This window comes from Bison bison, unplaced genomic scaffold, assembly GCF_000754665.1.
Source record: "Bison bison bison isolate TAMUID 2011002044 unplaced genomic scaffold, Bison_UMD1.0 scf7180017864491, whole genome shotgun sequence".
In the NCBI taxonomy this organism is placed as follows: Eukaryota; Metazoa; Chordata; class Mammalia; order Artiodactyla; family Bovidae; genus Bison; species Bison bison.
In genome coordinates, this window is record NW_011495050.1 from 17393101 (window position 1) to 17397848 (window position 4748).

A 4748-nucleotide genomic window follows, 5' to 3' on the forward strand; every position below is an offset into this window, starting at 1 on the left:
GTTCGTCTAGTCAAGGCTATGGTTTTTCCTGTGGTCGTGTATGGATATGAGAGTTGGACTGTGAAGAAAGCTGAGGGCCGAAGAATTGATGCTTTTGAACTGTGGTGTTGGAGAAGATTCTTGAGAGTCCCTTGGACTGCAAGGAGATCCAACCAGTCCATTCTGAAGGAGATCAGCCCTGGGATTTCTTTGGAGGGAATGATGCTGAAGCTGAAACTCCAGTACTTTGTCACCTCATGCGAAGAGTTGACTCACTGGAAAAGACTCTGATGCTGGGAGGGATTAGGGGCAGGAGGAGAAGGGGACGAGAGAGGATGAGATGGCTGGATGGCATTACTTACTCGATCAACGAGAGTCTGAGTGAACTCCGGGAGTTTGTGATGGACAAGGAGGCCTGGCATGCTGCGATTCATGGGGTCGCAAAGAGTCGGACACGACTGAGTGACTGAACTGAACTGAACTGAACTGAACATCCACACATAACTTCCAGAAAACAGGATTTTTCCTCGCCTACTCATCAAATGCAAGTCCTGAGCTTTCCTTCAGCTGAGCCACTTTTGCTGTGTGCCTTCTTGCAAATCAATCCTTATGGCAGAGAGATGAAGCAATGCTGAGTGACTCAACGGGTGGAGGCAAAATTACTGCTACACTCATAGGGCTTCCCTGGTGGCTCAGATGGTAAAGAATCTGCCTGCAATACCTGGGTTCAATCTTTGGGTCATGAAGACCCCCTGGAGAAGGAAATGGCAACCCATTTCAGTATTCTTGCTTGGAGAATTCCATGGACAGAGGAGCCTGGCATGCTGCAGTCCTTGGAGTCACAAGGAGTCAGACACGACCAAGCAACTAACACACGTACAGCGAGGCTATGAGACAGTGAGGAAGTGATGGATGTTGAGACAACCAAAAGTTGTACCACTTGTTAGATTCTATCAGAGGGACCAGAAAGTATTGGATTGGCCAAAAATTTCATTTGGGTTTTCATTACACTTTATGGAAAAACCCAATCCAACTTATTGGCCAACCCAGTAGCTTCAAAGAACTTACCCAGATTCTATTGTTATCCATCTTGGTTATATTTCCCACTCCTGAGGTCTACTCAAGTCCCGGATTGCCAAAGAACAATCTGAAAAATACATTTCTTTCTCTGCTAAAAAGTGGCACTTCTCTGACAACACTGTCCTGGGACGAAGCTTGTGTATTGTTTCTATTTCCTTTTCTCTTAGGATGGATTATTTTCATAAAATGCCTTGGTCTTTTTTACCTTAAATAGACTGCCAGCTTTTTCTCCAGCAAAAATTGATTTATTTGAGATCAGCAGAGACTTGCAATTCAAGGTCTGCAGCCACAGTGAACCATGTGCAAGTGCCGCAGGTTAGGGATAGGAAAACTCTTTTATAGAAGGGGAAAGGAAAGTGAGAGCGCTGTGGTAAACAAAGAGTCTGTGGCTTTTCATTGGCTGAGTTTCGACAGCCTCTTATTGGCTGAGCTCTGGCCAGGCAAGAAAAGGAAGTCTTTCTTCTTCTGGTTGGTCTCTGCTAGCATAGAGCATGAGAGCTCCCCCTCTTGGACTCCCAACTCTATTTTAATTGAGTTTTCTGTTTATTAATTTTCATAGTCCCTTATACAAATAGGCCGTTGGTTAATCTCTCCCAGACCGTGGGGTATGTGGTTTAAATTGGTGTCTAAGAACTCTGATGTTCATTAATACTAAAACCTTTTATGGAAGTAAATAATTTTATAAGAACAAATTGAGATCCCAAGTCTCTAGATAAAAGTCAATGAATGAGTAAGAAAGTGTAAATAAAAATCATATGGATTTGTCCCTGGATGGATTTTAGCACACAGCACCATGCGTCCATATTTTTAAGCCTATGATGTAGGAAATGCTGTAATGTCATACTGCACTTTGTCTGACCCTCATTTTTTAGATTGAAGAAAATAACCCAAAGACCTTCAGATCATGAAATTTTCTCAAGAGTTTTCAAAAATGATTTAGAACTTGAATGAACTATTTTAACACATTTAAATCCTTTTCTTAAGAATTGCTTTCTTCTGTGGAGTTTAACAGAAAAGGTAATAAGACACTTCTTTTCCATGTATTTAATGTGTCAAAAAGTATCATTTTGCTGTTCATCTTGAAAGAAATAAATGCAAATCAAAAAGAAAGACAAACACCAAAAATGCAGCTTATTGAGAATTGAGGGAGGAAAACAGAGATTTTTTTCCCCAAACTTTCTCAGGCCACCCAGGCTATCCATGGAACAGAATTTTATGTCTCTGTGTGTATGTGTTCATGTGTGTAGATAATTTTGAGTTTTCCATAAAAACTGCATAACCTTTTTGAGCTATGAACTACTTTGGTTCTCTGATGAAACCTATGAAATCCTCCTCAGAAATATAAGACTAGTAGAGAAATGAAGTATATTAAAACACAGTGGTCAAAATACCAAATATGTGAAATAAAAATGTATGTACTTCTTTATTAATATATTCAATAATCAGACTGTTATGGACTGAATGTTTACGGTCTCCCCAAATTCATATGTTGAAATCCTATCCCCAGTGTGATGGTATTAGGAAACAGGGTCTTTGGAAGGTAGTTAAGATTAGGTGGGCTCACGAGGGAAGGGTCTTCATGAATGGGATTAGTGCCTTTAGAAGAATCACAACGATGTTTCCTTCCTCTCTCTGCTCTCTACCATATGTGGATACAATGAAATGTCAGACTTCTGCAAGCCAGAAGACACCCTCCCCAGAAGCTGCCCATACTGCCATTCTGATTCTACAATGGTCTGTTACCAAGACTAGGTGACACAGCTGAGATTCACATTTCAGACTGTCTGATTCTAGAGTCTGCTGTCTCAATCATGTTGCCATTCAGCCTAAAATATACCTGCAAGATAATTTAGCTCAAATCAATGATTTTGTAAATAAGGTAACTAAGGTTCAGAGTGCAAAGAAAACTTACATTAGCAGCTACAATTAAGGACTGCTGGATTTTGTTTTGTGACCTTAAAACATACGGAATTTCACAAACCATAATTATTGCTTCAAGACATAACCATCATTACTGGCCTACAAGTAGTCCTCCTTACTTTAATTAATGAAGTAATTTAAGTAAAATAGTGAATATGCATAAACTCACCACCCAACCCAAAGACTTGTCATTGACAATAACTTACACCTACCATCCTTATCCTAACCTTTGTTACAACTTGATGTAGCCAAAATGTTTACTGTTCTTTTACAAACACACACACACACACACATACACTTTTTAATCACAATATAGGCCTGCTTAAAGAATATTGTTTAGTTTTAGTAGCTTTTGAATTTTATTATACAATGGGCTTCCCTGGTGGTTCAGTTTTTAAAGAATCCACCAGCAATGCGGAAGACCCTGGTTCGATCCCTGGGTCAGGAAGATCCCCTGCAGGAGGGCATGGCAACCCACTGCAGTATTCTTGCCTGGAGAATCCGCATGGACAGAGGAGCCTGGTGGGCTACAGTCCATTGGGTCACAAAAAGTCGAACACAAGTGAGCAACCAAGCCCAGCACAACACATACAATGGAGCTTATGTGTCATTCTCAGCATCACATTACTAGGATCCATCCATATTCCTGATCACACACTGGCTAAATAATTTTGAAACCTGACAGTATCCAGCTCTATGCTGTTGATAAGAAATAAATTTGAACCCAATCTCCTAACTGAAAGACCTGCACTTAATCCACTACTATATAATGGACACTCTTTCCCTCCAAGCAGCTCTTCCTCTTCTGAGTTACATATTTACTCAGAGGGAGCTCTTGGCAGGAGCCCTGAATCACAATAGTAGGTGCTGCTAACTACCACCTTCGGATACCTTTGGGTAGGGTGGCTTCTTATCTGAAACACATAAAGAAATCGGCATTTGAGGATCTCTGGACTGGTGGAGAGAAAATAGAAAATCCAGCTCACAAAGTGTGCAGAGGCCAGGGGTATGGGCCTACCTGGCAAGGAAAGGTAGCTCAAAGTCAGAGCTGATTGGGCAGTGAGGAAAATCCTCATGTTGCTTTACTTGGGCTGAAACCAAAAGCCAAGCAAGGCTAGACCTTTGGGGGCAGGACTCTGTGCCACGTTGCTATGGTGATTCTTCCACCAGCTCAGAGGCTTCCTCTGCTCTCTAGCAGAGCCCAGTATCCAAGGTGGGAGGGGGTAAGAGTGGTGGGGAGAAAGATAGGGCTGCGGAAGCCAAGGACAGAAGAGTTCTACCATGGGAAGACCACGAGATGAAAATGCCCTTCTGCTGTGTGTGTATGCACATATGCGTGTACATCTGTGTGCACGTATGCGTGAACCCACACTAGGGAGGGAGGAGGGATGAAGGGTGGATTTTCTCTGCTATGTGCCCACTACAGGAGCGTAGCTTTAACTAATTCATTTAGAACGTTATCCTCTTCTCAAACGATGATAACTCAGGTGACTTTATGTTGCAAAACTCCTTTTTTCCTGGACTATATCTTATGAATAGCCCCCTCCACACCACATGCACACATACACAACATAGACCCTTCTGCCATCTTTTCTAAACAAACAACAGATTGCATTGCTGCTGTTCAGAGTATTATGCCAGGAAAACAAGGAGGGGGAAAAAACCCAACTTCTTCATGAAGTTTCAAACCAAATGTATGTGCCTACCAAGTGATATACTGCATAATTATGAGCGTTTCATAAACGTTCATCTAAGCCCATGCCTGCAAA